Raw genomic sequence first — 11,257 nt, 5'->3', positions numbered from 1 at the left:
AGGAGTTATTTTAGAGTAAAGAAAAAAAAGGAAAAGAATTACAGGTGCAAACATCTTTTGTTTAGAGGCTAATTTTGAACTGAGAATTGGCTTCATCAATGTATATCAACTGTTTAGTTACTATCACTATATAAAAAATTACTTGGACACAGCGACTGAAGACATTTTATTTTTTATTTTTTATTTTTTGCTTTTGGAAGTAATTGTGTGTGAGGGGAAAAGGGAGCAAAGACATATTTAGTGCCAAACTACAAGATTATGGTAGAGATGCTGAGTGCTCACCAAATATTTCAGTGCCCCTTTACATTTCCCAGAATCCCTCAAAGTAAGTTTGAAATCACCAGAATTCATGTGGCTAAAGGATGGTGAGCCTGTGACTTCCAGGATGAGGAGAATAAAACCAGTATGTCTGCCCTCCGTCTTCTTTCCCCGTGCAGTTCAGATAGTGGCCACTAGATGGTGGAACCACAATTGTGAAATACTCTGAAAGAACAGTTACTGCATAGACTGAAGATGGTTTGTAAAGTGATCAACTAAACCAGTATTCTTTAATGAGAAATATACTTTGCTTTTGTTATGCCACTGAGATCTTAGCATTTATCACTTAAGGAAGTTAATGTTAATTATCCTGATTAGCACAAATCATTAAAGTATTGAACCTAAAAAAATATCCCAAATCTGTCCACATTTATGAAAAATATATAAAACTTGATTGCAGCTTAAGGTTACCAAGACTATTACCTTTATATCGTCTACATATTCTTTCTAAAATTTTATATATTTTCCAAAAATTTTGGCTACTTTTATGATTATGAATGCCATTAAGCTAAATAGAAATATACTTGGAAGGAATAAAATTAATGAAAAACAGATATACTTGATCTTTTAAATGTTTTATTAAATAATTTTTATTTCATACACAAAAGTATATAATTCATAAATTGTCTTCTTTTTATATTTCCTCCACCGGGCACTGACAATGTCACGAGCATTCTAGTCATGGCCCAGAGATTATTCAGCATCTGAGCTCCCTTGTGTTCCCTGACTACCACTAGCAGTCCCCAAGGTAACAGCTCTCCTGACGTCTTGACATTGCAGGTCAGTTTTACTTGTGTTTATGCTTTATATAGATGAAATCATACAGTATGTATTCTTGGTGCTTGGCTTCTTTTCCTCAGAGTTATAGTTGAGAAATGCATCTATATTTTTCCAGATAACTGTAGATGGTTTAATAACTAGATTTTACTTGCTTTAGAATTATTCTTCAGTTATAGTTATAACTAAAAGTAAAGATTATCTGCAGTGGGGTGTAAAAGAATAGTTATTTGTTTCATGAATATTCAAAAAATAACTATAATAGTAACTATAAAAATAATCTTAAACTTTACTTAGTAGGACTATTTCTCACAGTAATATTAATTTAACATTTCTAGAAAAACTTTCTATGTATTGTAGATTGATGTTGGGGGATAGCTTTCTCATTGTAGGAGAAGAGTGAAAAATATGGAATGTGAAAAGGTTAGAAAGAAGTTGTGGTTTTATATTGGAGATCAGATTTTCAGTATAAATTTATTAATTTAATACAGACACGTATATAAACATAAATGTGTCTTTGTATGCTCATATATGTGGATATTCCATAACTCTGTTTGCTGAAAGGGCCTAGAAACAATGTCTTCCGGAACTATCAGTGACAATGAGACTATCTCAACCCTGATTTTGATTTCTAAATACCAATACCATTTCTCAAAAAAATAACCAAAGTAACTTGGAGCAATGGATGGTGAGTTTATATCTCAGGCAGAGAAAGTATGAGCCACAAATACAGCATCCTGTTGTGCCAGAAAGTAAGGGAGTTGTCAAAAAATTAAGGGACATTGTCAAAATGATACATGAGCTAGATCGAAGGGGCTCCATCTAGACAAATCAAGAACAAATTGAACATCAAAACAAATACTAGCATTTAAGATTACAACCCACTAAAATTAAAAACGAAACTCCCAAGTCCACCCAGATAATAAATAAATAAGAATAAATTATAAATTAATGATACATATATAAGAAAGAACAGCTTCCATCACAGTAGAATATTAACTATTAAAGGATTAAGAAAGACTAACATTAAAATAATGTTTTTAAACCATAATAATAATAATTTATTTACACATTAATTGGCTATGAATGTTAATTAAACTTGAGGGTCTATGGCCATGCCACTCTGAACAAGCCCAATCCCGTCTGATCTCGGACGCTAAGTGGGGTCGGGCCTGGTTAGTACTTGGATGGGAGACCATCTAGGAAGACCAAGTACTGTAGGTGTAAAAAATAAAAAAAATAAGGGATTGTAAGCTGACAAAGTCCTTGCAATCTGTGAGATCAACCAAGGTTCACCTCGCCTAAAAAATAAATAAATAAAACTATAAAAAAAATTAAAACTTGTGGGCTGAATATTAATGAAAAGAATATTTACATAATTCCAAAGTGCATGCCTATATATAGAGAAAATGAAAATAATTAAGAAAACATCACAATTTAACAGTTGGATAACGTGGTGACGACTATACTTTTTCGGATAAACTTGCAAGATTTCTTTAGGTTTGAAATTATCTCAAAATTATAAAATCACTTTGTTAAGTTGTCTTTCTTCACTTTTACTTGCTTTAAAACTCAGAGTCTAAATTCTGATAAAGTGAACACAGAAAACAAAAATACATTTCTATCAAAGACCAATGAGTTAGAAACCATCAGAATTAAAATACTAAATCAGGGTTTGTGATTTGAAATATATAAGAACATGAGATAAAGTTTTCATTTATGGTCTTTGGATGATGTGCTAGGACATCTTTCTAATAGGTGTAGGTTATATTGATGACTTGCTCCCTGAGAACAGCAGTGATTTTTGCACATTTGAATGATTGATATTTGCATTAAAACTACAGGTTCAATAACATACTCAGTTAATTTTGTGCTCCACAGGATTTTAGATTTACTTTACACTGTAGTTTCTTTGATTTATTTTCTATTAATAGCAATTTGTGTCATCAAATTTAATAAAATGGGTTAAGCTAATATGCTCCTCCTCTGGAATATGTACTTAAAGAAAGATTTATTAAAAACCTTATCTAACTATCCTCAAATATATTTTCGAAATTCAGAGTATCATATAAAGAATTATTTTATTCAAAACCTGTAATTCTTTAGAGGTTTATTTGATTGTGTATTTCTTTTTTTAAAATTGTCTCCTGCTCAGAATTATCAATGTTTCATTTGTCTTTATCAATTCATCACTTTCACATACAAATTAAAATCTATGCTACTTTCGCTTACAATTTTCAAAGTCGTTATAGTCCCCTATCATAATTAATTACCTAAAAAAATATTCATATTGGATTTAAGTATAATAGGATCAACACAGTTATTTATATGTAGTAGAATCTAGGTATTTGAGAATTTAATATTTCTCTCCTTCCTTTTTAACTATTTTGAGTGGTCTAGAGATAGATGAGATATCCTTGTAAACAATTTATAATGGTGTTTTGAATTGAATTATGTAGACCATGAAGTCGGTAGGTATATTCTAGATAATTGAGTAGTAATTACTTTGGGCACTGACCTATTGTTTTAGAGTCTTCTTACTGCTACTCACGTGTTTTACTTAGACCCCACCAAAAATAATCCATGAATTGTCACTGTTTTTATTTATTAATATAATTATAACATATAATAAGAGAACTGAGAAAAACAATATGTGCTATTTGTTCAAGACAACAAGTGGCAGAGATGAGCTCAGACTCCAGTGCTGCAGATAATAGAGTGCAGTGCATTAAGATCAGGACTTTGAATCCAAACTTCTTCAGGGACTTAACCCTACATCACTGTCAAATAGACGAACTCCTGCTACCATCTATTCTCTCCCGTATTTCTTCCCCATATTACTTTGGGCTTTCTTTTCTCCAGTAGAATGTTTATCTTTCTACTTCCTGAATCACATTACTATATACTATTTCCATGACATGAATTTAAACTTTTGTATGCACTCTCACTGACTATTCCTTTTACAACTTATTCTGAAATCTGAGCCTTTATTACTGAGAAACACTTCCAGACAATCCCTTTCATGGCTTTGAACCATATATTATCTCTAAAACTCTGCAATCTGTTGCACATTATTAATCAAGACTATATCACTTATTTCTTCAAAGACTGGATCTCCTACTCATAGTCTTCTTTATTATCTTAATTTGGACACTACCTTGGAAGATTTCCAGATAAAGATGATTCAGCAGTTTTTAACTTGAGGATCATCTTTAAATTAGCCAATGTATCTGGAGTGATTTATATTAAGTTGATTTCCCGATTCTTGTCTGGGTATCACACAGTCAGAAAGTGGACATCCTGAATATAGTTGTGATATATGTTTTACTCTGAATAGAATGGACATTCAGAGAAAAGCATAAACCATTAAAAAAGTCCTCTCTTATTGTTATACTTCTCAAACTTTACAGACTCATCCTTGGTGCACCTTCTCCTCTGTATTATAACAACTTTCCATTTTGGAAGGGATATTCTATCTGGAAGAATGATAAATTCTTAAAAATGTTCGAAAATACTATTTGTTATAAATAACTTCTAATTGTTAGCTGTTGCTGTTTAATAGATCATTCTCAAACTTTTAAATTGAAAATAATAAGCATTTATTATTTCTCCCAAACCTGCCATCAGCCAGGTGGGTCTGTTGATCTTGACTGGGCTCATTTTTGGATATCCTATTGGGAGAACTGGGGAGCCTGGACTAGAAAAGCCTTGACTGAAATGACTAGGTTTTATTCCACACAGTGTTTCATATGTCAGAAGAGTAGCCCAGGCCTTTATCATGGTGTTCACAGGGGTCTAAGGAAGGAAGCAAAAACATAAAACCAGTTTCAAGCCTCTGCTTAGATCAAATTTTCTATTCTCTACTGGCCAAAGAACATCATAAGTCTAAACACATAATTAAGATGGTGGGATATCACAAAATAATGTAGGAATGAAGGAATGCATGAAAAAATGAGTTCATTCTCAAAATTCAAACCTATCACAAGACACCTTTCTTAAATTCTTATGGTTAGTAAATCAAGTTCTGATCACTGGACTTTGATGATGAGATCCTTTAACTTGACTATTATTAGCAGATTTGAATTGACTTAGTTGTATCTGCTAGAACTCAGCTACTCAGGATCATACGAGATGATGTAATATTGTACCTCCAAACATATAATGAGTTGCTCGAACATTTTCTATTGGATGATAAACAGGTAAGTAAACCAGCTTGGGGGTAGAATTGGGCAGCAGGAGAAGTCTGTAATTGACTCTAGCCTATGTAGTGTCCATCAATTGCCATCCTAGTAAACAAGGGAGACATTTGGGAGCTAAGATTACAAAAATTTTAAAAAATAAACAAGAAATCCAAGAAAATCTTCCCTTTCTTCCATACTACTTTAGATTAAGAACCAGGATAAATTTTCTGGTTTAAATAAACAATTTATCCATGTAAAGAGTAGAATGGCATGACATGCCAGCATTCAGGAATACAAATGCAACCTTTCTTGTTTCTGTATGCATAGAAGTGCTAAATATTAGAAATAGACTTTCAGAACAATTAATAATGGATGTTATTGGCTATGACTACTATCACATTTTTTTTATTGTAGAAATGTTCCTTTTTATCTCTGTTTTAGACCTGTATGCATATTGTGGCTGTCAACTACATATTTTGTTACTTGGCCCAAGTAAACATCTTTACCTGAGATTTCACCCAGAATTCAGAGATCCTAAATGGCATAAAGATAAGATAAAGATAAATTATTGTCAGATATAAAAAGTAAAGGTTTACTTAAGGTACTTGTAACAATATTAAGATTGTGGAGGATAAAATTATCTACGATTGCTTAATTCTAGAATATTTTTAACTGCAATGGAATGAGGATCCCAGAGTAAATTAGCAATTCTGATTTTACCCACATTAAATATCATGCAAAATCTTAGCTTTTAGTTTCTTAATCTTCTCATCCTCAATTTTCTTAAACTTTTAGAATATATTAGTAAACACAACCTATGATGGTAGCTTATATTTTTTCATTAGAAACAACTGATCTATTTATCAAATATTAAATTAAACCTCTGTGGTCTTTAAGCACAATTTTCTATTGTTCCAAATTGTAAAATAATTTGCTGCTACTAAATCTGTTACTTGATCTTATCAAACCATCCAAATCCCTTTTACAACCCTCTCTGCTATATTCTTGTGTTTTTATCTCACCTATCTTTTTTTTCCTCCCCCACTCTCTTGATGTAGTACAGGTGTATCACTTATTGGACCTCTTTGGCAATGTTTTCATCAATACCACTGTGTCTGGTTTACAGATCTGGCAAAACTTCAATTCTGGCTCAATCCAGCCATTTTCTTTCCACACCTAAATCTGGGCCACTTTCTACTACAGTGGAGATATCACACAGCTATAAAGATGAGTTCCTGTAAAAAAAAAAAATAGTTTCTAAACTCAGTTGAATACACAGTGCAACCTAGCTATCCTTATTCTGCTAGATTACCTATGAGACGTGCCAGTTATTTCAAAAGTTGTCCTTTCTAGTTGAATGTGTCTGTGTATAAATTAAGTTTCCTGAATCTTCTATTCTGTTTCTGTGAAACAGAGGTATTAACATTATCCTTGGTGTTAATTATAAAGAGAGTTGCAATTTTTAGGGGCGATAGCTGAATTTACATCTAAGATAAAATCTTAATAAATACATTGAAGATGAAGATAAGACTCTATGGGATTAGGTGGATGCACTTAAGTTATACACCATAGAAGTACTTCTAATTAAAAGGACAATGGGAAATATGCATAGTGAGAGTGAAATAGAAAAGATGGATCTTGAAGCAGGAAGGAGCTAAGCATTACAAGGACAGTTGCTAAGAACCTTTGTGATTGGGTGGTTAAGGAAATATTAATAGCAATAACATCTAATTTTGAATTTTAAACATTTTGTGTATCTATGTGCCATGAAGATATTAAGTAAGGTATAAAACAAAGTTGTGAGAATTTAGCATCAGAAAGTCCTACATCCCCAGACTTGCAATCTGCAAACATCATGACCTCAGAAACAAATTACTTGAAATCTTTGAATCAAAGGAGAAAATGGAGGTGAATATATATTAAGTACTATTAAAGGCCATACAAACTTTAATTTGACATGATGACTGAACATCAACTGAATTAGAACTGGGAAGAGTAAAAAATCTGTTAATTGAAGCTAATTTGTAGCACTGTTAAGAAGTACACAGCAAAAAAAAAAAAAAAAAAAGTGATATTGAATCATATTGTTTATTCAGCTTTGTGACACAGAAACTCATGTTACAATGGTCCTGAGGGATCAGTGTCTGTTTGTGGTGGGCCTCTCTTGTGGTGACTCCACAATGCAGGGTTCTCCTTCTCTGAGGAGCTACCAACATGCACAGATATGTCCTCTCCTTGCCTCCACTCTGACAATCATCTCAATGTTAAGAAAGAGTCCCCTGGACCATAGCTTATTAGTTCAAGGCTGTCATCTGACCTAAGGTGAGCCCATCAGTTTGTCTCTCTCATGAACTGGAAATGTTGTCAGAAGAGCAACAGTGTTATTGGAAGTTGCTGGTAGCTGAGACACATTGTAATACTCCAGAAGGAATACTTCTTGCAGGAGAAATACATGCAATTGCCATAGTTCCAACCCTTTCTGAGCCTTGGTTTAATTATTCCTAAGATTCTGTAAGATATTCCAGTATTCTTGCAATAAAGTCCCTGTTTTTGCTTTAAAAAAAAAAAGAAGTACACACATACTATTTGTTAGTTTACATAAAACTTATGCCTTTATTATATCACAGGGAGGAAATAATGAATAATTGTCTTCCCATTATCTTCAAAGCAATGAAAAGTAAAATAAAGGAATAACCTATATCAAGTCAAAAATATTCCATTTGCTCATTAATGCTTTTAGGAGGTAAAAAATATTTGGCAAAAAAGAATTAAATCAATAATAGACATGTAAACAGGTAAATAATAAATTTATTAGCTTATCTTTCATGCAGGTTTGTTATCTTGAGTTTTTGATGCTTGAAAATATAAATGCAAAAACTGTCCTGTGAAATCAAAGTGATGGTTTCAATTATCTTATTTGATTTCTTGACTCATTTTGTTTCAAGAGAAACATATAAAACAGCTTAAAATCATATAAAAGTTCTTAATTTGCTTAAGTATTAATTATTTTTATAATTTTTAACAACCAATAGAATGTTACAAAAATATAATTCTGATAATCCTAATGAAGAACTTATAAAACTGTTTAAAAGACTAATTCAAGATCACAAACCTTTGATAAGAGAAATGGTTACATAGTAAACAATTAACAGGTTGTAATTCCAACTCAATTATTTTCAAAGTTACACGAAGTATAACTTTATATTGCAAGAAATTTACTTCGATCAATCCTTCAGAAACCTTTCTCAGTCCCTGTTGTCCTACTGAAAACAACTGCCTTTATACTAGAAACAAATAGTATTTTTTTTTTCAATTTGCTTCTTTTTCTTTCTCTTTCCCTCTCTCTTTTCCTCTACTCCCTCCATTATCCTATTACTTATTAATTTATTTTTTGTTAACTTTGGCTTTTGACTATTTAGGCTGTTTGCTACATATGGGCCATTCAAAAATCTATTACCTTGGTGGAAGTCGAGAAGTAGTATATCTAGTAGGCCTACATTGTCTCGTCATACTTTAATATGTGCTTATTTAAAATATGTTTAATGACTCACCCTTATTTATGCTCAGTAGACATTTTTTGTACTTATTACCTACTTAAAATCGTCAGTTATTCTAAAGTGAATCCATATGACATTGTTTTAAAAGGTGCATGTATCGTTCGTTTTTAGTCTTCTTTGGTTGTGAATTCATGTCTACTTTTATGTTTACCTTACTGTCAAGAGAGAAATCTCTCAAGAGGCATTTCACCTCTTTGGGTTACTTCTCTTTATTTTAGCATTGGGATTATTTATAATTGTCAAGATTTTTTTTTGAAGACTCTCCACTATTAGAAGTTAGAACAATTCTAATTAATTTTTTTCTATGAAATTTGTTATTTGATTTGCAAATAAAAATGTGCATGTTCTGATCTTGTTTTCTGTGTACTTGCTTAATTCTTCAAACCTCTGATGGCATGAATACTTTAAGTTTTCTGACAGTTCCATTTCACCAAACTCAAAATTTGTCAAAAGTCTAAGGTCATCTTTTTAAAGATAAGAGCATTGCAGTTTTCTATTTATAATTACTATAAAATAATTGCTATATATAACTATAATATAATTAATATATTATAATAATTATAAGGTATTTTAAAATTGTAACTTAACATTCCAAAATGGATCTACTTTGACTATAAGTAAATATCCTGTACTTGCATTGAGCCGAGCTTTTCAAAATGTACTGAAAATTTTACTTTTTTCTCATAGTCACTTTCCATTGTAATAACTCTTCTATTTTAAGTAGTTTAACATTGTAATAATTTTTATTTTATGGCATCTATTTTTTGTAGAACAATGCTAGTAATTTTTGTTTGTTTGTTTGTTTGCTTCTTAATCAGTAAAAAACAACCAGGACAATGTACTAACTTCATCTAGTCTTTGCATTATGTTTATGTATCAAGGAAATGTAGACTAATTCTAATTGGTTTGAACAATAAAAAATTTTAAATATTCGACTAAATGAGATAATTAACAATATCTAGTCCTGGAATAATTTAGTGTACAATGAAATAAACAGAAGCTATTAGCCATTGCTAAGCCTTTCAGCTTTGATATAATTTAAAGAAATCTGTTAAGTTTTTTGAACATTAATATTGCCATATAACCCATAGGTTATACCATTTGGCAGCTTAATATTTTAAAATAGATGGACCACTTCCCATTTGTTTCTTTGTTTTGTTGTTGTTATTGCTGTTCACTTCCAACATCTAATTAGGATATTTAAACCCAAGAGTTTAGGACTATATATTGTAAGTAACCAAGATATGTCACATTACTTTTTAATTTCCATGTGCATATACACCCAGTGAATGAAGGCTTACTATAAAAACATCAAATTGGAAGGCTCTTTCCACCATCAAAATATATTTTTATCATTTTACACTATTTATGGAAGCATATAAAATTGTTTATATTCTCACATCATTTGATATACTGAATATTTTGAATATTGAAAATTTAAAAATATTAGTAAAAATCAGTAGGTTTAATCTCAGTGTATGATTATCTAAATATCAAGGAGTTTGACCATCTTTTTATATGTAGTGATCATAGCTATGAGTTCCATAAATTGGCATTTTACACGTTTTAGTCATTTTACTTTCTGTTCATTTTTATTTCTGACTCACTTTTGGAAGATCTGAGAAATGGAAATTTTATTATAGCTCATTTGGCAGCCAAAACATGACAAGTTGTGAGCTGTCCTAAGGCTATTTGCTGTCTTTTAAAAATCATACTTTCTGTAGATATTCATAGATTTCAATGTAGAAATGTAAATGTGTTTCACTAATACATGATACTGTGACTTTTGCTGGGGACCGTACATACAGTAGTCCCCCTCCTTTGTGCTTGTGTTCAAGTAACCTTTATTTATTTATTTATTTATTTTAAATAATGTCCTCAAAGTACAAAAGTAGTAACGCTGGCAGATTGGCTACCACAAAGATAAACTATAAAATGTTTCTTTTAAGTGAAAAGGTGAAAGTTCTCAATAAGGAAAGAAAAATATCATATGCTGAGGTTGCTATGATCTATGGCAAGGGTCCCCAACCTTTTTAGCACCAGGGACCAGTGCTCCTATGATAATCTCATGCCTGATGATCTGAGGTGGAGCTGAAATGGTGATGCTAGCACTGGGGAGCGGCTGTAAATACAGATGAAGCTTTGCTCGCCTGCATGCCACTCACCTCCTGCTGTGCAGCCCAGTTCTTAACAAGCCACGGACTGGTACTGGTACGTGGTCCAGGGGTTGGGGACCCCTGATCTATGGTAAGAATGAATCTTTTATCCATTAAATTGTGAAAAGGGAAAAAGAAATTTATGCTAGTTTTGCTATTGCACCTCAAACTGTAAAACTTACAGCCACAGTGCATAAGTACTTAGTGAGAGAGAAAAGGCATTGACTTTGTGGGTAGAAGACATAATGTCATCATTATGTGGTGATCC

At 31.8% G+C, this 11,257-nt stretch overlaps 1 pseudogene; it reads left to right on the top strand.

Annotated features, from left to right (window-relative positions):
- Nucleotides 1–2,200: 2,200 nt before the first annotated feature.
- On the top strand, nucleotides 2,201–2,319 carry LOC111736655 (annotated as a pseudogene).
- Nucleotides 2,320–11,257: the final 8,938 nt, after the last annotated feature.

Source organism: Pteropus vampyrus, unplaced genomic scaffold (genome assembly GCF_000151845.1).
Source record: "Pteropus vampyrus isolate Shadow unplaced genomic scaffold, Pvam_2.0 Scaffold21, whole genome shotgun sequence".
Lineage (NCBI taxonomy): Eukaryota > Metazoa > Chordata > Mammalia > Chiroptera > Pteropodidae > Pteropus > Pteropus vampyrus.
This window is presented reverse-complemented; position numbering and strand designations above follow the sequence as displayed.